Below are 24614 nucleotides of genomic sequence, written 5' to 3' on the forward strand. Positions count from 1 at the left end.
TGGTTAGCTGCTGGTGGGTTTGGGGAGACCCAGTTGCTTCCAGTTTGGGGCTATTATGAATAAAGCTGCTACAAACATGGATGTACAGGTTTTGTGTAAAGTCTCATGGTAATTTTAAGACAGACTGCCTTGGAAACTCAAGCCACGCATATTTTCATTAGTTCTGAGGCTGTTTAGGTTTTTCTCTTCTCTGAAATGTCTGTTGCCCATTTTTCTTTCTGGTTACTTTTTCTGTCCTGATTCATGGGAGTTCTTTATAGGTTCTGAATACCAACCCCCTGTCAGTACTATAGGTCGTGAATATCCCCCGGTCAGAGTATGTCTTCGCCCTCTCTGGTGTATTTAGATGAACAGAAACTTTAAAATTTAATGTGATCAGAGTAAACACACTTTCCCTTTAATATGCACTTTTTGCGTTCTCTTTAAGAAATGACGCCTCGCCCCAGGGTCATAAAGATAATCAACACAGTCTCCTAAATTTGCAGAGTTTTGCCTTTCGCATTGCAGCTGTTCACCCATCTGGAATCTGATCTGTGTGAGAGATGTCACGCGGAGTCCAACACCATTTTTTGAACATGAATGTCCTGTTGTGTCAAGACCATTTATTGAAAAGTCTGTTCTTGTCCCAGTGACCATATACTGCTCACAAACATTCTTGGGTCTGTATCTAAGTTCTCTCCACTGGGCAGCAAAAAATGAGAACATGCCCTCTGCATTCGCCCAGAGCCTGGGGCAGGGGCAGAGCAGGGCAGGTGTATTTCCTGGTGCCCCCTGCCCCTGGGGCTGTGGCTCTTTGGGGCCCTAGCTTTATGCACATGGTGGAAATGTCTCTTTCCAGAACCCCTGCCTTTAGAGGGCCTGGGCGCTCTCCACCTTAGGAGGCAGATGGTTTAATGAGCACAGTATCCAGAAAAGAGAAATGCGGCAAGACTGCCCCCTTCCCTCTCAGGAGAAATGAATCAGAGGGCACGGCTTCCCCAAAGGAGGCCCGGTGCCTCCCTCAGCAGCTGGGCACCAGCTCTGCCTTCTATCTCAGGGAAGGAGAGGCTTCCTATTTAAGGCCTGAGGATACATTCCGGTGGATTCGTATGGGAATGAGAGGTTGTCTCTCCGCTTGTCGGGTTCCGGTCCCCGAAATATCCCCAAGCACGAGGAGCACCCCTCCTACGGCCCGGAGGCCGATGCTCCCTGCTGAGCCCAGACGCTCTGCAAACATCGAAGGGCTTCGCGAGCCAGGCTCTGCGGCTTAGCGTCCACCCGGCCCCTTTCCCAGGTCCCTGAAATGTTGCTCCTTCATTATCAGTCACCAGTCACAGTGTTTGGTGTCCTTTATTTCTCAGGAAACCTGGCATTTCTCCATCGGCATTTAAACGGCTGAAGAATTCACTCAACAGTGTCAAAATGTAAAGTGTGGAGGCAGCCGGATCCTCCTGATTCCCGCCCACCTCCCCGGCCCCCGCCATTCCATCACTGTGTCCCACTGAATTCTGTAAAGAGAGAAATTCCGAGCGCTTGTGTGACTCTCACACCACAGCCACGGGGGAAGAGAAGTAGGAGCTTCTCTGTGTCTGTGCTTTTATATCTACAACTGGCCGTGCAGAGCGCAGGGGTGGGTGCAAAACAGCAGAGCAACGCTCGCCCCCATTTTTCTTGCTGCCTGGCTACTCAGCGGGAGGCCCTTGCGTGCGCCTGCCCATCTCGCTGCCTCTCCACCCTCTCTGCTAAAAATAACTTCCTAAAAGCCAGGTTCCTCTTGCAGGTGTTACACAAGGTTGTTTTTAACGTGATTGGTGTGGAAGGATAATTATGCGGCAGCTGTCAAGGTCACTGCGTGGCTGTTCATCGTGGCAGAGTATCTGTGGGTGACCGTGTGCCACTGGAGACATGGGGGGGCATCTAATTCAATAAGGAGAAAGAATTCATGAAAGCTCGTCCCTGACTTTGATGAAGCAGAGGTCTTAAATGCCTTCATAACAGAACTACAGGCTACATTTTTAAAGCTACCCCAGAGGAAAGCAAAACAAACAGAGAAATAACTTTAAAAAATCTCTGAGCATTTAGGCTATAAATATTAATTGTATCTTTTACTTGTAAGCCCTTTATGATTACAGAGAGATTGCTCATTCATTTGTTCATTCATTTCCCCCAATACCCTTGTGATAAAGGAAAAAAGGCTACTATTATTTTCTTCTGTTTTCCAAATGGCACAACTATGCCTCAAGGGCCTGAGGCCATGTGGCTGGTGCGTGGCATGGCTTGAACCTCGTCTAGCATTTTCTTCTTATTTGTTAATGACATGCTGTCTGTCAAATACGAGGCCAATGGCTTTGTGTGGCTTTTTCCAGTGATTGTGACGTGCACAGGGGCCGTAAACCTTGTGCAGCCCAGTCACCTCATGTCCGGTGATGTACATCACTGAAAAGGCCAGTCCCTGTGGGGGGTTCAGTCTGTGAATGGGAACGAGGCTACTGTGTCCCACTGGCTGATGTGGGGGTCACATGTGTGAGCTTGATTACGGCAGCACCTGCTTTAAGCAAATTGTATTTTCCAGTTGCTGAAAGAGCTTTATAAGTATCTATCCACGCTCCTGAGATGTATGATACAAATTTTTAACAAAAACATAAATATAAGCTCTGGCAGAATGGAGACACAGGGCACTTCACTGACGGCAATCATGATCAAACGTGTGTGATCTTCTGAGACTGTGGCCTCAGTGGCCTGCCCTGTCCTCGTCGTCACCCATAGTAGCCAGAGAAGGGTTTTACAGCCATCTGTGTGTTTGATGATCCACAGCGGGAGGAAGTACTGACTTGGAATGCCCATAAAAGGATGGCGATCAGTGGAGTGGGGACGGGCTGTGCTCACCCAGGTCCGGAGCAGAGACCCACCGCCCGGGCGGCATTTGTGCAGCAAGTTCTCTGGGCTTCTGCGTTTCGTCTCACTGGACAGGGCAACGGGTCACCATGTGCGTTCCATTCTCACTTGGAATCTTGGTCTGCAGCATCCCCTCTTTTATATGCAGGCTCTACCTGATTCTGGTAGGTATTCTTCCCCATACAGGGGCTGACCAGTCGGGAGGAAATCTATGGGTCTTTAGATAACCTTGATACCCCAGAATGTTCTGGGGTCTGTCCTGAATATTCCCAAGCCCCTGAACAAGGCTGTAGGTCAGGAGATGCGTGGGAAGATCACTGGATAGAACCTCTGAACCGGACACAGGCGTTGGGTGCAAGCTGCTTCTCCCATCTATTTTAATGGTGATTTGATTCTTACAGTGGTTAGGATGGTAGGACTGTGGAGGCAAATGCTTTCCACAGGGAGAGAGTTTAGTTTTAGAAAACTTTGTCAAAATATATTCCTTTGACCTGAGCCTGGGGCTTCCTGTTGACTCCCAAAGACCCCAGCAGGCTGATGTGCCCACTCTCACCACTGCCCGAGGGCCTCCAGAAGTCACAGAGGTGCAGACTCAGTCTCATTTTCCTGAAGGCACCGCAGGGGAAGATAGTGGGAACTGTAGAGGGAGGGAAATCGTGGGGAAGAGGCTCATGGAGTCGGTGATGTTCCAAAGCAGCTCACGACCTAGGTCACTGCCTCCTGGTTGTGACTCTGGAAACAGACACAGTGAAGGATCAAAGCACGGCCTCCTTGTTTCACATTAACAGGCATAACACCATGGACACACGCGAGGCAGGCGCTGCGTGGCCTGCACGGAGCACTTACAGGACTCAGTCATCTAGTCCACGTGAGCTGGACATGCGACGGTCCCAGCAGCACTGTGCCGTGACCTCCTTCCCCCCAGTGAGGAAATCGGTGTTCGGAGATGCTGAGGAATGTGCCTGAATCACCCTGCTGGTAATTTGACAGACTATTACAATCCTGTATCTTCTTGACTCTAGAGTCCACAGGCTCTCTCACTAGACTTTTGCCAGAAGACGTTTCCTAAGGTGGCTTCTCGGGGACGTGGTGACAGGCAGCCGGTGTTGCAGGAGGAGGCTGAAGCCAGAGGCAGAGCCTCCCTTCCCAGCGGAGGCACTCACGGGACACCCGGACCTGAGCGAACCAGGCAGCCCACCGGAACCTCAGACTAAGGTGGTGACGAGAGTATTTTCCCTTCCAACCTGCGGTGGCTGCTGGAAACAGCACATGAAAGAGCAGCAGGTGTGTGCACAGGCCCTGAGACCCACGGGCACTGTCAGTGGCGTCAGTGTGGAGTCCGGGGGCTCGGGGCTCCACAGTGCAGCTGACCCCACATGGCACCCTGGCCCGGTGGGGCATTTCTAGGCATTTCAGGAGGTTCAGAATAAAGGGGTGCCGTCTCAGACACTGACACAGCGACTCACGCAGCTCCCCTCCACCCCCCACCCCACCCCCACAGCCTCCCCCTGGTGCAAAGTGGCTGACGGGAGTCAACCTGCATCCAGCAGCATTGGGTGTCACATTGAGCCTTTCTTAGGACTTCTGTGTCTGCCCGGGAAGCATGGTCTGCACTGCCCCCCCACCTGTCGCTGTTTAACTTTAATTTAACTGAATTAAAATTTTGATTGCTGGGTTACACCAGCCACAGTTCACATGGCCCCAGGAGGGGTGGACCCTGGACTGGGGGGCACAGACCCAGGACGGGCAGATCATCTGCCCAAGCCACACTCAGCAGCACAGATCTCGGCCACATGCGGAGGCCAATCTGGCCTTGGTCCTCGGGAGTTACCTTCATTACTTGTCTGATATGCTTTGAGATAATCGTCTTGTACTTGACACGTAAATACATGCACACCGTGTTAAAAAGGTGATGGTGTTTTCTCAACAAAATATATAGCAAACTGGTACATTATATATGCTAAACATATCTTTTTACATTTCTCATTAAAACATTTCCTGAGGCGATATATTTTCATTAAAATTCTGAAAGAGGGCTCCCTCAGTGCACTTAAGAAGAGGATCCTTATTAAAATCCATTTTTTCTCACTTTCTTTTGAATCTAGTGGGGCAGGTTCTCTACAGATCTTTGTTGTTCATTAACCTAATTCTATTTTAGACAAACAGGCCAAGTGGACAACTCTGCCAGGTGACCTTGTCATCTAAAACCGTAGCAAAACTCTCTGAGCGGCCGCTGCGTCTTCCCTGGGGTATCCGGCATTTCAAAGTCACACTGAAGAAAAAGGACAGTAGTTTCTATTCCACTTTTTAAAATGCTGACACAAATATCACTTATTCGTAACCCGAAAATAACCATAACATTCACCCAATGCTTCAAGACCAAAAGAATCAAGGTTTAAAATTTTAAGAGGTTTTCACCAGGTTTTTCTCTCTGACCAGCCCACCCCTCCCTGCGCCTTTCCTCCCTGTTTCCCTAATAACTGTGTTTACTTATCCTTCCTCTGTTCTGTTTCAAAAATAAATCACAGGCGCAATGACAGCGCAGTATGGTGAGCTTGGAAGGCTGGGAGCTGGCAGGGAGGGGCCTCCGTAACCCACTTCTCCACCACGCTATTAGCACTTTCATTTATTTCCTCTCAAACCTTTTCACATAAATATTGTTTTCATGCTTATTATACTTGTAAAATTATAACATGCAAATGTATGCTCCTTGTTAAAAAAAATAACATTTCTATTTTTTACATTTACCGAAATAAAATCAGTGATGTGAGTGAGACACTTGTTACTCATTCCTTCTAAAACTGGGGAAGAGTAGAAGCACCACCCCCTCCAAAAGTGCTGCTGAGCAGACTGGCCGGGTCCAGGCTAAGGTGCCCTGAGGGGGGCTTCCTGCACGGGGAGGGTCCTGAGAAGCTGGGAGCGGTGCAGAGAACGCAGGTGCACTCCCACCACTGCTATGAGAACACAGGTTGGCCACAGACTCTAAGTGTTCATTCCGCGTCCCACCGGTTTAGCCGAAATCCCACCACTCCCTGAGGTGTATGTGGGCTGCGGCTCCAGTCTTAAGAATCCTTAAGAGTTCCAGGGGCCTTTACTTAGCTGAAAGCAGCTAAAGGGAATGGCAGAGGAGCCCTTTTCCCCCGCCTCCCCTCCTCTGACCTCGCATTGCCCTAATGGGCAGGCAGTCCTTCTGAAGTGGCCCTGGGGACCAGAGATGGGCTACAGTCCACGGCTCCTCTTCCGAAAGCCGCCATCGGTGTGATTCAGCCCCAAACACCCCCAGGCTCTGGGTCCCTCACGTCCAGATCTCAGATTCCCAGGTAGAAGATTAGACCAGTTCACTTGGGGTCAAGCGTGTACCTTGTACCAACCAGCACGGGGCAGGGACAGTGTTTCTTGGGACTGTCACAGGGATGAGGGGCCGCCTCAGGGCCAGCCAGCTGGTGACCTCAGGGACCAACCACCCAGCCTCAGGGAAGAACTGCATTTTACCCTGAGCGACACATTTCATCCTAGGTTCTCTCCCCTAGACCTTCCGTCAAGCTAAACGTAAATGTGACAGTCAGGGATCTTGTTTAAAAGGTACTGAGCCGATACCGGATGCAAATTCTGTTCCGAAGGAGATTGGCGTAAGTGTCCCAGCTTCCAAAGGGAGATATTCCTCTTGCTGCCCAAATTCAAGTGCCAGCTGAAGTCACTTTTGGCCATAGGACAACCATCCTTCTCCCAAAGGCCACTGGAGTGACCGGAGGAGCGGCTTCCAGACCGCTCAGCAGCCAGATGGTGTCTCACGAGGGACCTGCCGTCGCTGCATCTCCGCGCAGCCAGGCCCCGGCACTGAAGCCCAATCAAAGATGTGCCCCACCCAGGATTGTTCTGCTACTTCCAAGTACATGTCGCCTTGTTCCTGGTGTCACCGTAGCTGTATGTAAATATATATATTCCTCAGTCAACAAACAGTCCAGTAACTGGTCCATGTGGGGATTCCCCCAAATGTTTAATGTTGAAAAGGGGCCAGTCAGGCTGTGACACGACAGAAAACAGTGGGATAGCTGCACAAAAAGAAGGAGACCCAAAGAGGGCCGGGGCCGACGCGTCCTGCCCGGCAGCACCAGCTGCGGCTTGGTGGGAGTGACCGGAAGGTGACTCTGGGGCCGCTCCTCACGTTAGTCCCACTTTATGACACATGAGACAGTGTCACATGAAAGCGATGTCCAAATTAGTAACTTGTTAAATATATGTCTGTTTACAGATACTTTAACCTTAGTAATTAAAATTGATTAATACATTTAACAAAGTTGAAGTTAACTAATAAAGTTAACTCAATAGAGGAAAAAAGTGGGTGGCTCACGCTCACAGAAGTTGGGAGTCACAAGTCCGCCCCCTTCCTGTGGTGAGCAAGACGTTCTGAGTGGGTCACGGCCATGACGCTTTCCCTTTCTACTCTTTGCTGCCTATCTCTCTCTACTTCGCATGTAGAAGTGCACAATAAATGTTTTGTTTCTGAAAGTTTGTACCTCCCTGGGGCAAATGAAATTGTCAGGCAGAACGGGGGCCAAGACTGGACGCAGGCTGGGCGCTTCCTCCCAGGCCTCCCCCTGGGCTGCACCGGCGGTGCCCCCAGGCTGCTTTGCTCTGAGCCCACCCCTCTCCCTCTCCCCACTGCCCACGGGGAGGATGCTTCCCCTCCCCTCGCAAGAACTTAGTTTTTCCAGTCTAGGACTAATAAAACACAGTTTCCTTGAATCCGTCTGTGGGAAACATTTCAGCCAGCAGTCATCTCTATTTATAAAAATTCAATCTGTGAGGAAAGCAAATCTAACAAACCAAGACCTTCCACTGACCACTTAACCAGTTAAGTTAGTTAATCATACATACATAAAGGAGACCATTAACTCCTAAATTCATTGTAAATTCATATAAAAATATACTGCATTAGAGGTTCAGTCTGGTCTGAGGCCCAGCATTTAGCTCTGAAGCTGTGTTTTGGGTTGGCCTGCCACTGGAAGTGTGGTTTTCCTTGTGAGTGATGCTGACTTGAAACTTGAATTTGCTAGATTTTTTTTCTAGCAGTTCTCTTGATGGCTAAGTTCAAATTTTACCTAAATGCCCCAGTCGCTGAGTCATAAAGCTGGTACAGTTCAGCAGCTTTTTGTTTTTTCAGACACATGACCGTGCAAAGTGCTGCTTAGCCGTCTCTGTCTGGAGACCGGGTGGCAGGGGCGTCCGAGGCAGAGGCGGGAGCTCTGCTAGCCGACGTGCCAGCACCCTGACTGCTGATCCGCAGCACGCCGTGCCCCCAGGGATGGCGCGATTCCATGTCGGGAGCGAATGAGGCCGCGCAGCTGGAGGGGCTTCTCATTTCCCATCTCCTGTCCCCATGGAGCGCTCTAAGCCTTCACCTCCTATTGTGCTTCTGCAGAGAAATTACAACCTGGCGCCAGCATGCTGATGGCGGGACCAGAGAGGAGCTATGTTAGGGCCATTCCAGACAGGGTTCCCTCCCTCTTCTCTCCTTCCCATCACCCGGCACCTGCTGCCGCGCTCGGTGCCCATCTCCATCCCCCACTCTCACTCATGCAGTTCAAACCGACAGGACTGCAAGCTCCTTGGACCTCAGGAGTCCCAGTACACAGCTGATGGTCCAGAAGCGCCGCTCCGAGCTAGGCAGATCTCTCTGTATGAAGCACCTCAGTTCCCACCAAAGAAAAGAGAATGGATTCAGGAACATTCGAAGGGCGATTAAAGGATTTTTTGGTTTTGTTTTTTCCTTAGGGTTACAAACAGTGTCTTTAAATCATAACCTTCCTGGGTGCTTGATATTTTAGGTCTAAACGTCTCACCCATCTTCTTGAAATAATAAGCACCCAATCAAAGATAATATAGTCAGAACACATTAGAATTGACAATAACAATGATGATCAGATTTCCCCGTTTATTCTTAGTACACTGAGGCGGGCACTGGAGCTCTCCTCCCAGCCCTGCCGTACCTGCTGTTTCTCATGCTGCATGGACAGCAAACGCAAACTCCCTCCATCCTGTAACTGGTGGAAGGGGGCAGAGAAGCAGAGAAACATGCGTAGACCAGAGAGCTGGTCCTCAGGAAGGAGAGACCCTGCCAGACCACGCCATCCGCACACGGCCCCTAGCACCCAGGCCTGCGGTCTGCATACGGTGGCGCTTCAAGGCAGCTGGCTGGCGCGTCCACCCTGCGATTACGTCTGCATTTGCATTTATGCCACTCGTGGGCTTCAGGATCCAAACGACTCTTTCAGTTGAGACTTTGGTGAGTCCTCAGCTCAGGAGCCTGAGCACGGTGTGATGGGCCGACCAGTAACGCAGTACAGGCAGGGCAGAGGCGTTTCTTTCCCAGTGGTTCATTCTGTTCTCGGGTAACAGATGGACCAGACTGGTCCCCACAGCTGTCTCTTTCCTCACCGTATCTTTTCCCATTAAATACAGCCAAGCACGAAGAAATGTGCCTTTGTATTTATGACCTGTCAAGCGCGATCAGAGACCACGGCCATTCTGCACCATTATCATCAGCACGATTACTTTAGAGAGCCATAATCCTACAGATACGTAATGCAGATATTCAGGGAGTCAAATGCAGAAATGTGGCTGTGAGAATTTTATAGAAGCCATCATAAATGTTAAAAATTAACTTACATAAAGGAACAACTTTGTATAGGATATGTTAGCTCAGTAGGTTTTGCAAAGACAAGAAATTGGTAGAGGGAAAATAAAAAAGTCATACCCAGAACCCTGAGGCTTGAAATTCCACAATCAGAAGTCATCTGTGTTATGTGGGTTTAGGAATCCTCTCCAGTCAGAATATAACTATCTTTGGGTGACAATGTGCATTGGGTCCCAGAGTCAGTAACTATGTGAGGAGCTATGCAATTGCATTTATATGGTGAAAAAGAGAAATGGAGAGACATGTTCTGATCACCTGTTCTTCCTCACTTTCTCGCCTCTGGCATTTCCCTCTCCAGCCAGAACACTCCGTCCACCATCTGCCTGCTCTCCAGGGTCCCTGACGCTCTAAGCCGTGGGCCTCTCTACCCAGCAGCGCCTGCCGACCACCCACCCTGCGAGGACAGAGGCAGGGTCAGCCGCGCCGCCTTCACCACCACCTGTCCCACACCACGCAGGACAGCCGGGAAGCCATCACACGGGGAATGTCCCGGGACAGTAGGTGCTGGAGCCTCATCGGACAGCTGACTTACCCGGAGGGAGAAGTAAAACGTGGCTCCCTGAGGCTTGAGCCAAAGGTAGGAACAGCCATACACCTGTCAACGTCACCTCTGCTAGGCTGGGCCTCTTTACACTTTAAAAATCCAGGGACTGGGATTCAGTGGCGGCAATAGTGACAGGCACGTACTGGATGCCTAAGAGCCCCGGGCCCCGTGGCCGGGCGGGCTGCGCACACCACAGTCCCCGGGGACGGCCACCTGGAGCCCGGCGCAGACACAGGCACACAACTCAGTCCTTATAACCACACCTGCAGGTGAGGAAAGCGCTCACCGAGATCACCGAACCGACCGAGTCACACAGCGAGGGGAACAGCCAGGTGGGAAACAGGGCTGAGGGCCAACGGCCCTGTTGCGGGCTGCAGAACTCGGCGGGCGACTGCCTCTAAGGCCTCGGACACACAGTTAGAGAAGATGAGACCGATTCACATAAAATGAAGTAGCAATAAAATAATGGTTCGGGTCAAAAGAGAAAATTTGTCACAAGGCCGAACATGATTAGTTGCCAACGGATGGACCACCAGGCAATAATTGGCACAACCTCTTACAGGGAGACCTGTGGACACTTACAGCCCTGGGCTAACACGCTCCTCGGACGGGGCATTTCTAAATAAGTCCCTAAAACTGGAGGCAGGAGAAACAGAGAATGAGGGGGAAATACGACACTGTTTCTACCATTAAGGGCCTTATGGAGGAAGCCCAGAAGACACCTGTGGATGAGGAAGAATTTCCGAATTCCAGGAGAATTATCTGACGTGATTCACTTTCCTGTTAAAAGTTTTTATTTCCGATGTAGCTTAGGCCTTGGGAGCTCAGCATTTAAAATGTGTGAAAGATACTATTTGACATGAAAATGTAGTCTGTGCTTTGGGATTTTATAATTTAATATAAAATCAGCTTAAAGAGCTGTGGTTTTCAACAACCTTGAAGGATTTTTTCTAGTTCAGGACTGACACATAGGAGTCGCACTACAAGAATCGAATAGTAGCTTCCGGTTCACTTTTAGCACCAACGTGTGATGAGCAGAACGTTAAGCTCCCCCTCAGTCCAGTGTGTGGGTGAAAGAGATGCTGATTGCTACTGTTTTTCTCTTTTAAATCTGCACCACAGATGGCCGTCCTGTGCACTTTCAACTAAGATCAAGTGAAAAGGGGTTTACGAGAAGCAGAGAAACAGATGCCAGCCTTCGACCTGGGCTCTGATCACTTCCTACGCCAGAATGTAGCTGTGACCAGGGATTTGCTCAGCAAAAACATGTTACAGTCACAGCCAAACTATGTAGCAGAAACAGTGTGCCCTGGCCTGGTTATATACGACTAGAGAAGGACAAATGTTTTATAATATATATTAACATATAATGAAATGCCATGTATACATTATATGTAAACGTGTTGTATATATAAATTTATCTATACTACATATTATATGTATGTTATTGACCTTAGTAGGCAATCATTTTCACATTCACTTAACCCTGAAAACCATCTCTGAAGTAAATGTTATTAGCCTCAATTAACAGATGAGTAATTAACTCATGGGCTGGAAGGGCTTGTCTGGTAAGTGGTAGAACCACATGATGCTCACACGTCCCAGCTCTTCCCGGGAGGGCACAGCAAACCCATGGCAGTGACTAACCCCTTCAGAAATGCTCACGCCCCTCTTCCCGTCTGCTGACCGCCGTAGGAGATCCCAGCAGCCCTTCTAAGCCCATGTGACTCCTTCACTCAAGGCACAAAGGGCTCCCAGAACCAACTGCATCCGCTGCAGAGTCCAAAGGAACAAAACTGGGGAAAAGCACTGGCTTTTGATTAGCCAGCTGACCTTGACCTCCACCTTCTACTAGCACTGTGACCTTTAGGAAGTTCTTGACCTCTCTGGGCCTTAGTTTCCTCGTTTGCTAAGTAGGGGTAACAGGGCCTAGGCCATAGGGTAGTTGTGATCATTAGAGAAGGCATTGTATACCAAGAGCTTATTAGTGCCTGGAATTTAGTATGTGCTCAATAAATGTCAAGGCTGCTGACCTCAATTGTTCATAAGATATTATACTGAGTGTGTATTACTGATGGAAACATGGAAGGAGAGAATGTGGTACCTACCCTCATAAATGATGTATTTTAGTACCAGTATAATTTTTATCATAAGCTCGTTATTAAAAAATTTCTGAGCAACACCAATAAATAAATGTATATATTAATTTATAATCTACACGTACATACTACTGTACTAAAAATTATGCACTTTATAAAATATACCCAATAAGTAACTGTGAAAGAATAAACAATTAAAAGCCCACTGGATTATCTTACACACTCCTAGGAATGTACACAGCCCACTTTGGAAACCATTGTTTTAGAACAAGAGTCAGCAGATTTCTCTGTAAAGGGCCAGACATTAAATATTTATGATTTTTCAGACCACACAGTCTCTGCTGCATTTGTTTCTTTGCTTTTTTTTTTATTGAAACAATGCTCTAAAAATGTAAAGCAATTCTTAGCTCCAGAGCCAAACAAAAACAATACATACATTATATTGTGGTGTGTCCATCCTGTTTTAGACCATATACTGTTCTTGAATAGATGATTCCAGACAAAGAACTAGTAAATAAACAAATATAGTCATAAGTACTGTGAACGAAATCAGTTGCCAGATGTGATGAAGAGGAAAGGACAACAGGCCACCTTCAGCTCAGACCCTGAAGGACAGGAAGGCGCGCGTGTCACGGGAGGGCAGAGGGAACCTGCCGGGCAAGGGTGGGGCCCGTAAGACAAGGTGCTGAGGTACAGAGAGCTCGTCAAGGTGCGAGGAAGTGCGCGCCTGGAGCTCAGAGCTAGAACAGGGCAGGGTGCGGGCCGCCGTTTGGGGGCCGGGCGGAAGCCAGCCTTGGAGGCTTCTGAAAATGATTTCCCTGAAATAAAGCACTTGAAGCAGAAAGGGAGTTGGAGAATATAGAATCAGCAGCTTGTAGGTCTTGGGAATGTGGACCAAGTGAAATAATAACCAGAAGGTGGTGGATCAAGGACTGGCCTCTGCCGTGAAACTGCAAGTCAGGGCAAAGTGAGGGTTTTGATCACATCCCCAAGCCATTCAGGACAATGATTAACCTGGCAGGTTCTTCACTGCTAGTCAGCCTTGAAATGCCATCAACACGGAGGCAAAGTTCTGACTTTCCTAACCAAGCCAACCGTGTTTACAACAAAACCCTATATTCCCACGGACTGGTTCTTCAACAGTTTATCATTTTCAAATTAAAATGGCATGAAGATGCTGGGAAGGCTGTAACAGAAGTGCCCCAGGCAGGGAAACTAAGGGTCTGTAGCACAGAAGGACAGAGGTGGGCGGGAGCCAGTAGGAGCATCTTCCGTGCCTCTGGAATCCTGAACTATGTGACCCTCGTACCTATTCAAAGAGCAAATAAAGAAACTTAAATTAAAATTTTGAAGCTGAGTTAATTGTGTGCAGCTCCAGGAAAATGAAACAGTTCTCTAAAAATTCATTTGGGAAATAAATAGCAATTTTGGCATTGCAGTATTTTGAAAACGTGATTGAGATGACCACTTTGCAAAGTATGTGCATACATGTAACAACAGTATCATACCTAGAAACGTATCAATTATGAAAAACTTTAAGAGAAAATGGAGGAAGGACAGGCAGTGTGTCTAAAGTCAAGTTACACTTTGGAAAACAATTTGGCATGTCCTCAAAAAGTTAAGAGTTCCCATATGATCCCTGCAATTCTGCTTCTAGGTATCTACCCAAAAGAAAGGAAAACGCATGTTCACATAAAAACTTGTGCATGAATGTTTATCGTAGCATTATTCATAAAAGCCAAAAGGTGGGAACAATGCAGATGCCCCTCAGCTAGTGAAAGATGGATGAAACGCAGCATATTCACACAACAGAATTTTACTGGACAATGAAATGAGATGAAGTACTGAGAAATGTAAACACTATGCAAGTAAAAACAAACTAATGACAGCAGACCACAAGTTGTGTGGTTCCATTTACATAAATGCCCAGAATTGGCAAATTCACAGCAACAGAAAGTAGATTAGTGGTGGCCTAGGGCTGGTAGGGGAATGAGACCGGGTGGGTACGGAGTTTATTTTAGGGGAGATAAAAATGTCCTAAAATTAAATCGTGGTGATGGTTTCATAACTTAAAATATAAAATGTGAATATAAAACATTGGATTTTGCTCTTCACGTGAGTTGTATGGTCTGTGAATTCTATGTCAATAAAGCTGTTTTTTTTATTTTAAGTCAATCTGTAAAGGGCTAAAAAACACCATGTTGTCATCTATGTTAGGCCAATTGCCACGTAAAACAAAAGATAAACAATGTCAATAATGTGGGTAAAATTGCAAAATTTCCAGAATCTCTGGCCTGGCTTTAATCCATCTCCGTATCAACAGGTGTTTACAAGGGGCGGAGAGAAGCTGTTCTCCAGGAGGGGGAAGAAACGCGAGGGTGGGGGGCGCAGCCAGGGAGCAGCGGGCTGGGCTCTTAGTAAGCAGTACACGGGTTCCTACCACTTGATTTTTTCCCCTTGACTGATTTCACCTTCCAGGTTAATTTTGCCCTGAGCTGGGAACACGCTACCTCCATCCGCCTGGAATTACAAATAGATACACACTTGAATTTATAAAAATGGAAACCAAAGGGCACTTTTTGTTACAAAAGTTGAGTTTGGATTTCTTATTCATTATGCCGAAAGTTAGTTAGTTTAGAAACAGCAGGTTGCCTGCAGTTCTCTCCTCCCCCCACCGCCTTGGTTGGGCCGGGCAGTGGGCTGAGGAGGACTGTAAACAGTCCCCAGACCGATGGGAATGCCCGTAGGAAGCCCGCTCACACACACAGACTCGACCTGCGTGTGCCAGGACCGCGATTCCCTTCTGCCCCTGAGAGAAGGGCACGGGTCAGAACGGCAGAAAACCTGCCAGCAGCTCATCTACTCCAGGAGAGAGGAGAGCGGGCAGCCCTGTGTATTTGGAGCCGGTTCCTATGAAGTGCCCTCCATTCCTGATGAATTGTTTTCCTGACAAAGATAAACAAGTTTCCTTCTGCAATATTCCTGCTATTTTACTTTCTACAGTCTTGTTTATGCCAATTTTATAAACTCCTAACATTAGTACTGGAGAGATCCGGATGGTAACTGATCACAGTGTATACTGACCATACTGACTCTTAATCTTGCCATATCAAATGATTCCAAATGAGGTATTGTCTGTGGGCACATTCAAAATTCCCTATGAGAAAATCCAGTGGCTATCAAAGAGTCGACTCTTCTCTCTAAAGCTAAATGCTTAAAAACTGGACTCAGTCTTAATTTCATAATTTTATAAGAGCAGGTGTTCTCAAAATAATTTGTGCAAAATATTTTGCAAGCTTTTCAGGCACAGATTTGCAAGCGAAAGCAAGTGTATTCAGTTCCTATTACAAGGTATGGAAGTGTGAAATGGGGAGGAACTTGTTACAAGTGTTGGTAGAAAGCATGTGTTTCCTAATATCGTAAGCCATTAAAAAGTAAGCAATGGCTCACAGCAGCTCTCATGAAGAACACAATTTGTAATGTACACCTTTAGGCTGGGCCTCTTTCTGACACTCCAGACGCATCCATCCCGCTGCCTGTGAGCCAGCTCCACACGGAGTCTCACAGACACCTCGGCCCCCAAGCCCGCCCCTCAGTCGAGGCCAACGCACTTCTTCTGATGCTCAGGTAAAACCTGCGGCAGCGATCTTAACTCTCCTCCTTCCCTCACCCCCTACACCCGGCCTGCAGCGAATCCTCTCGGCTTTACTTTCAGAACATATGCAGAATTTGACTGCGGAATGCTCCCCGTGTCTACCACCACCTTCCCAAGCCGAGTGACCGTCAGATCTTCCCTGAACGCCCGCAACAGCCTCCAGACAGGCTCGCTCTCACACACACGGCTGCCCCTGGCCCGTGAGGTGCCTTTCTGCAAGTTAGGAAAACACGTGCTTCTCCAAGACACCCATTTGCATTTGGCAGAACGCTGTAGAAATAAATACATAAAGCCCAGATGCAGACAGTGGCGCGACCTCCCTCGGACGTGGCGCCCTGGAGCCAGCAGAGCCCGGTGACAGCACAAGGGCCTCGTCCTCAGCGTGTCACGGTTTTCTCTGCGTGCCCTGTTTCCTGCCGGTTCCCCCAGCAGGGTTCATGTTGGTAAGGGCGGGGCTTTCTGAGTCTTGTTTGCCACTGTGTCCCAGCGCCTGAACAATGCCTGGCACATAACAGGTAATCATCGGAGGTGAAGCGAAAGCAACGGAAGAGAAGAAGGATCCCACCCCCCAGGCCCCGGGAACGAGCTGCCGGCAGGACGACCTAAACATTCTCCTGAAATCACCTGAGTAGATGTGTATCTCCAAGTACTCTTCACGTGGAAAGATGATCTGAAGACAGAATTTCTTTGAATTATTAGTACCATTGTAATGAACATCGTCACAAAGAAAGTGTTTATGCTGTTGATGATGATAAGCCCAGCTGTGGAGAACAAGATGGGACAGGAAGAGAACTGGATCCGGGAGCTGGATGGTAGGGCGTCAGCACCGGCCAGGGTTCTCCGGAGGACCTGGGCAGGAGGGTGCGTGCGTGCAGGTCTATTTTAAGAGGCTGGCTCCTGTGATTGCGGGAGCTGACCCGCAGGCTGCAGACCCGGGGAGGGGGCGATGCGGCTCGTCAGAAGGCGATCTGACAGTGGAATTCCTTCTTCCTCGTGGGACCCCAGCCTTTCCTAAGGTCTTCGGCCCCTTAGATGAGGCCCGCCCGTGTTCACGGCGGCAATCTGCTTCACTCAAAGTCTGCTGATCTAAACGGTGACATGGTTTAAAAAACACCTTCCCAGTGATATCTGGACTGGTGTTTGGCCAAATACCTGGGTGCTGGGACCTAACTGAACTGACATAAAATTCATCATCACAGCCTCTGAGCCCAACGTGAGGGGAAGCCTGTTCCATGTTGGGTGGAAATCCAATTGCTCCATAAGGAGAAGAGCAGGGAGAGAGGGTGGACAGACGGGGCCTGGGCCGCCTCTTCGCTGACCTTGAGAAGAGTCCATACTTAGGACCCATAACAAAACTCTACTGAAAGTTTGAAGACTAAGGAAGAAAAGAAGTGTGATAAACAGACTTATTCACAACTGCTAATAGAAGGGATTGATCTTAGAGCCCAGAAGCCAGTTTGATCCTCAAGTCCCTGCTGAATTCTCAGGCTAGTCCAACCTCCATCTAAGAGTGCCCGCCATGTGCCCACATTGTCAGTCCAGGTCCAACCCTGTGAGCACCCTCAAATATAAAAATTTTCTCTAGCAATTCAAATTTCTATTTTTACTTATCTTCCCCAGAATGGTTGACAATAGGAATAACTGACAACTCCCCCCAAATTAAACCCCATGTTTTACTCTCCATGTGAAATAAGATGGATCAAATAAAACAAAAACAAGTGCCGTGGGATATTTCTCGACATCTGAGTGATTCATTCTCACGTGACATCCTGGTCCTGGATTCAGTGTTCCTTTCTGGGCCTTCCTCCAAAGTGGCTTGAGGAGATTAAAGCCGCTATTTCTCCAGCCACGATCCAGAGGCAGATCTTACATCCCATGTACATTAGAATAAGAATCCGTCAGACAGCCAGACTGGTAGGTGGAACAAAGCCTCGAATTCTACGGGGGGCCTGTCCCCGCTGAAGGGGCGGCAGTGCAACCAGCCAGCAAGCTGGTGCTCAGGTGTGGCTCCGGAGTCAGACGACTTGGACAGCAAGCCCGCCCCACCTGTTTCTCACTGTGACCTTCGGCACAGTACTGAGCCCCCCGTCTCCTGTTTCATCGATAGCAAGGGATTATAAAAGAGTTACTCCAAGTATTGGATCTATTAATATATAGAAAAATCTTAGAAGAGTATGACGCACATAGGATTTGGCTCAACAAGTTTTAGTTAAAAGTATTGCATTGTTAAATGGGGCATTAACATCTCCTCCAGCCTCTCCGCTTGGGGTGGCTCCTCTATTCAGCCGTCCTCAGGATGGTGTCTAAGTCTGTATCACTTCTGCACCACTGGGAGTGACTACAGGACGGTCTCTCTGAACAAGGGGACTCCCCCAAAGATGAATGTTCTCTCTGTTCCCAGAGGCAAGACAAGCAAAACAGAACAAACTCACGTGCACACACACACACACACACCACACACACACACCTGCTGCAACCTGAATTTGGTGACATACTCCAAATTCAAACAGATTCTTAAGGCTCCGTCCTCGCTCAGCCCCTCGTTAAGGAGTCTGGGCTTCAGTTGGAAGGCAATGAGGAGACAGCGCCGAATTTTAAATGAAGCGTGATTGATTGAGCTCACGTTTTGAAGTCCCGCTGGTAGCAGTGTGGAAGACAGACGGGAGGAACTGTTGAGAAAGAGGTCCGAGCACAGGGCTGTTCCACTCATCCAGAAGAGAAATAAGACGAACAAACCCCGAGACTACACCCACAGAGGCTGTGCCGGACGGCTGCCAACGGCTGCCTCACCGACAGACACCACACTTGGTAGTCACCTGGCTTGGGTGGTGTTGGGACGTGATGCTCATTGCATGGGCACAAACACTTGGCTTCCAGATCTCATATGGAAAAATAGGAGCAAATGTCACCTATTAATTTATCTTGTGCTGAATGCTCATGAGTTGCTTTGACTTTCCAATAACGATTACCTAAGAATAAAAGTCAGCACTGAGAACCGCTGTGCTATGGCACCTTCCTCTGATGGGAACCTCCCGGCACCGGCTCTGAGGCTCTGGTCGGGCACAGCTGCTCTGAAGGGCCGGCGGAGTGCGGCGCCGGGAGGGCCCAAGGCCGCCATAAAGGGCCATCGCCGCAGCATCCCATTTTTAGCCCCTGAGGGCACCAGGGATTAGCAAGACAGCTGCCCTTGAGTTGCAGAACAGAATTCAATCTCCACTTATCCTGCTTCCCCTAAAACAAGTACAAAATCAAGGAATCATCTCTTCGGTAATGTGCTGCATTAGCATCATATCTTTTTGGTGCTATTCAAATGGTTTTTAATGAATACTTTCATTAGCTACAGTCTAATTCCTATAGAACAAATAACAGAGGCACGGGGAGCAGCAGCTGATCGGGGTGACCGCGTATCCCACGTTACAGCTGGTGCAAGTAGTGGATGTTCAGCAAGCCCTCAAATTTCAGTCCAGGACCCCACCTCCACCTCCACGAGATACTGTTTTCATGAGCAAAAGTTAAGCCAATCCTATCTTTTGAAAGACAAGAAAAGCAGCAGAAGAGAATAAATGTTAAAACCAGAAAATCCCAGAAGAAATAAATAAAATAGGCAAAACTTTTAATCATCAGTGCCAGAAAAGCATTATATTTTTATGCTCACTTTTAGCCAATGTTTCATAAAACATGAAACTCCATGTATAATATTTTAGTTCAAGAAATTTCACAGATCAATTATTTATGAAGCAATGTTTTCTGCAGAAAGCCTGCCCCTCTGTTCTTCTCAGGATCACATCTCCCAAGATTTTCTTTTTATCTTTTGTGCTAAAAGAAAGTAGTAACTCTTGTGACTAATGTCCCAAGATATAAACTCTCAAATAAACAAAGAAAAACTACAGCATTTCAAGATATAAAACATTCTTCAGGAAACAAAACATTAATCTTATTTGGCACGCTTATCCCATTGTACTTGGGGCCGTAAATCCTGCTTCCCTCATCCCATACATTTTCTTCATGAGCCTTTTTGTCAATGGACACGTGGTGCTTTAAATACATCAGCCAGGTCTCTGCAACCTCAGTTTCAGTGTTGTCTGCCTGTTTAGGAAAAGTGCACTAAGGTGGTTCCTTCTTTTGTTAGATTTCCTTTAAATCTCCCAACTGACACCACCCTCCAGTACAACCGAGAATCAGAGAAAACAGAAGACCATCTCCAAGGACCTGTGCCTGGACGGGCCTTTGTTCTCAGAAGTGCAAAGACCCAGCGCTGCTCAGGGGCCGACCACAACTGAGCTGACAGGACATGCACACATGCACACTCACGTGGACACACACACGAGGACTCACACACACACACGCACACTGACCCACATGCTCTTCCCATAAACGACAATAATAAAAAAGGTCACAACATCTCCCCTCCCTAAAAAAAAGATGGTGTTATTTTTAAGAAAAACTGAAACTTGTATTCTGTTGTCATCTGAGCATCTCACTGAAAGTGGCGTTTCCATTGTACTGGTAACTAGGAGGTTCACCACCACCCTGCACTCCTAGTTCAAGAAAAGTCACACAACCGGGTTTAGGCTGGAAAATCCTTCAGAGCTGTGGACAGCAGAGCGCAGATTGTCTAAAATCCTAAACCAGCTGAAAATCACAGGCTTCACCTATCGGGCCTCTGCCAGGTACCAGGCGCTGTACCAGAGGCCTGGTACATGCTCTGCCCAGCCTCGGGCTGCCGAGACAGGTGTGATCAACATGGCTGACAGATGACAAAAGGCCAGGTAAGGCGGTTCAGGAATCTGCCCTCCACAACACAGCCCATCAAGAGGCAGGCCTGGGTTCCACGTCACATCCACGTCAGTCGCATGGTCCACAAACATTTGGTGAAACCCCCATGAGCCAGTCACTGATTAGGACCTGAGAACATAGGAGGGGGAGCTTCCATTCCCAGAGGGGGAGACAGCAGACGAGCACATGCATGTACAGATGGGTGGACAGACGGGCAGCCAGGGCGTGAGGACCGTCAGAGGGGAGCAGGGCAGACTGAGACGCTGCCAACAGGACAAGGGGTGGCATGGGTGAGCTGCCCGGGGAGGCTTCTCAGGCGAGGTGGTGCCCCGCAGGGCCTGCGTGGGGCGGGCTGAGGGCCCGGTGGGGAGAGCGCCTTCCGGGGGGCAAGCAGGGAGGGCGAGGCTGTCTGCGTCTCCCCTTGGAAACACCACCCGTGTTACCAGGAGAAAACTGGGATAGGCTTCCCGAGACACAGCCCACCGTCCCCTATTCTCTGTGAATAAAACATTCCCACTGCTTTGGCCTTGATCGTTTTCATCACAGAGCGAGATTCATTCAGATTCACAGTCGTAGCTGCTGCTACCAAATACTCCACAGATTTTGTGAACTTTATTACAATTGGATAATTCAGTTCTCCCATGCCGGAGCCTTCTGACTTCATTCTGTGGGCGAGCATATGCCCTTTTGCGAGTATGTGTGATTGATCACATGGAAAAATCTTTTGGAAAAGCCTGGAAAGAGGAAAATCAGCTTCTGCTCTATTTTTCTCGTTCACTCATTCAGCCCCTCCTGTGTGCTGAACACTATTCCAGGGGCCAAAGGTACAGAGTGAGCACAGAGAAAAGGCCTCTGCCCCATGGAGTCTGCACTGTGCCAGGCGGGCAGATCAGAGCCCATAAATAAACATGGGAATGCAGACATTCACGGCGGAGACAAGAGGCAGGATGGTAAGTGTGACCAGGAACGATCACGACGGGTGTTTTAGCTACCGTGACCTGGGAAGGGGTTTGAACTGAGGCCTGATGATGGGCAGGGGGCCTGGCAGTGCCCGGAGGAAGGTCTTTCCAAATGGCAGCAGAGCTGGTTGAAGCCTCTAAGGGAGGCTCAAGCTCCGAGCATTTGCCCCGAAGGAAATTCTGACGGAAGAAAACACCTACCCAGTCATATCCTGATGAAAAATGTTAATTCAAAGGATAAATGGCAAATCTTATGAGCTTCAGAATAAACAGGTTATCTCCTAGGAAAGACGTGCTGAAATGGAAGCTCTCAGAAATGCTAAGAGATGGTGGGGTGATCTTGTCTGCCCTCCAGGCTTGTGAGAAGCAGAGCAACTACACACACACCCACACACATGCACGCATGCACGCGTGTGCGCAGGTAAAAGGACCGCTCCTCTGTGAGCTCAAAGCAAAGTCAATCTCAGCACAGGAGGACCCAGAAAGCCTCTCTTCTATTTATCCTTTATTAACAAAAGGATTCAAGGGAGTAGTCTGGTGAAATAATTAATCAGAATAAAAACCTCAGGAAATAGGAAGATATGGTATAAAGGAAAAAGCAATGAGTTAGGAGGCCAATAATAAGCTTACTGTTAAGAACAGGCGACGATACACACGCTTGTAGCATCCGAGCAGCTGCTCAGTAAGGATTCCTGATGAGAACAGACTGTGGTTAAACATTTTAATTTCAAACTGGAGGTAAAAATCCAGATATTTCAACTAAATCTGGACATTGAGAAATCTCCTAGCATTTCTGAGAGCTTCATTTCAATGAAATCACAAATCAGAAAAAGAAGAACTAAGGAATGGGAACCCTTTCATCTTTCCAGTGACGAAGGAGATTACACAGATAGTTTGAATTTCTGTTTTACTTGAGAAATATAGTTCCAAAATGATTATTAAAAAATAAGCATATCTAATAGTAGAATATATTTAGAATACTTAACTTCCAGATATCTGGAGAGGGGAAAACGGGAATAAACAATCATAATAAAAGGGGAGGTCTGTGCACGTGTGGGGCAGGGGGTATGTGGAAAATCTCCATACCTACCCTTCAATGTTGCTGTGAACCTAAAAATGCTCTAAAAACATAGTCTTATATTTTTTGCATGGAGGCAAAAAATAGATTTTTAATCAAGAGGCATAATATGTGATTCCAGCTATACGACATTGTGGAAAAGGCAAAACCACAGAGACAATAAAAAGGTCGGCTGCCAGAGGCCAAGGACTAGGGGCAAGGAAGACGGAAGAGCACGGCAGGTTTCAGGAATGCGGACTTTCTCCGGTAAAGTACCCTAAGGAGACGAGGTGACATATGCGTCTGCCAGAACAATGGACTGTACAACACAGAGTGAACCCCAGAATCAACTGTGGACTTTAGTTAATAACAATAATCATATACGCTCATGACCTCTAACACATGCACCGCACTGCACCCAGTATACTTCATACACGATGTTAAAATTGGGGACACCGTGGGGCGCAGGGGAGGAGGAGATGGAGCTTGTGTACCGTCTGCTCCATTTTTCTATAAACCTAAGCATGCTCCAAAAGTAAAGTCAACCAATAACAAAGGCAAGAAAGAAAGCATAATAAATCCGGGAAAAGTCAAAGAAAAGAATTAAGGAAGTATTATAACCACATACACACAAAAGCCTAAAATAAGATGATGGAAATAAGTCTAAAAGTTATACCTAAAGCAAATTAATATGAGCGAGTAAATTAAATATACCAAACTCCTGGAAGGAGAAAGCAAGCAGCCGTGACTGTGTTAATACCAAAGTAAACTCATGAAAGGTTAAGTGCTTTGAAAGGACAGTTATTGATAAGAGCCACCGAAGCAGCATAACAATCTTTAACACGTTTGCATTGCATCAAACGGAAAAGCTCGAAGAATGCTAAAGTGTGACATCTTTGGAGATTTTACCAACATATTTGGAGATTTTAAGGTTCCTCTCTCAGAATTTGAATGAGCATTCAGAAAACAAACACATGAATAACATAGACAGGAACAACCCAGTTACCATTCTCGACCTACGTTGAAGCTATATGTAGAAACTTTCATCAGCAAACATACTTTTTAAAAATTACTTATGTAACATTTATAAAAATTGACCATGCATTAAGTCACAAAGATAATCATAATAATTATGAGAGAAAAAGAATAAAAAGCCATAATGAAATGAAGTGGAAATAAACATAATAGGATCAAAAACCTCTAGAAAATATAGATATTCAAATGTATATTATATAGAGAAATTAAAAGTATTTGTATTGGCAGTGACAAGATAGATCAATAGAATTGACGAGAAAGTCAAGACATAGATCAAAATAAAAATGGGAATAAAAAGCAGTGTTTCAAACCAACTGAAGTAAAAATATTCATTAAATCATGTTTTACAATTTATCATAGCCATCTTGAAGAAATAATTGGATTCTTTCCTCACCCTTCATTCAATAAAATTCCAAATAGATCACCAATTTAAACATCAAAAAAAATGATAGAAGAGGAAAAATACGGGAATTTTAAAGATAATCTGAGAACGAGGAAAGCCTTCCCCAGCAAAACAAAACATAGGAAACATTAAATAGATTGAGAAAACTGATTTAAAATTGTAAATTTCTATAGGAAAAATGCAATAAACAAACCCAAGTAAAATTTTTAAAAACCGGGGAAGAAATATTTATTATACATTTATAGGAGGAATGAGTTAATTTCCTTAATATGTGGAAAGCTGTTAAAAAATCTGCAAGTCTAACCAACGAACTCACTTATCCTGAGGGCGCGATCAGCTCACGGCAACAAAACACAGTGACAAGGAAACTCAATGATGAACCAAATGATACCCCTACGATTATAAGCCAAAAAGAGCAGAATCTAAAATTTAATAGACCAATGAAATTAGATGCTCTTTACTAATTCTGACCACCTCAAACATAACTACACACCACAGAAAACTGCTGGAAAAAT

At 47.1% G+C, this 24614-nt stretch overlaps 1 long non-coding RNA gene across 3 annotated transcripts in view; it reads right to left on the bottom strand.

The window, feature by feature from the left end:
- The window catches only part of LOC118968475 (uncharacterized), an 84590-nt gene that overhangs the window by 42720 nt on the left and 17256 nt on the right, over nt 1-24614 (bottom strand). Inside the window, exon 3 of one of the 3 annotated variants that reach the window (XR_012129685.1) lies at nt 1516-3606. The exons of the other annotated variants lie outside the window; for them this stretch is intronic. This is a non-coding gene — a long non-coding RNA (uncharacterized lncRNA). Of the gene's footprint in view, nt 1-1515; nt 3607-24614 lie in introns of those variants that run through there. 3 annotated transcript variants of the gene reach the window in all.

This window comes from Manis javanica, chromosome 3 (genome assembly GCF_040802235.1).
Source record: "Manis javanica isolate MJ-LG chromosome 3, MJ_LKY, whole genome shotgun sequence".
Lineage (NCBI taxonomy): Eukaryota > Metazoa > Chordata > Mammalia > Pholidota > Manidae > Manis > Manis javanica.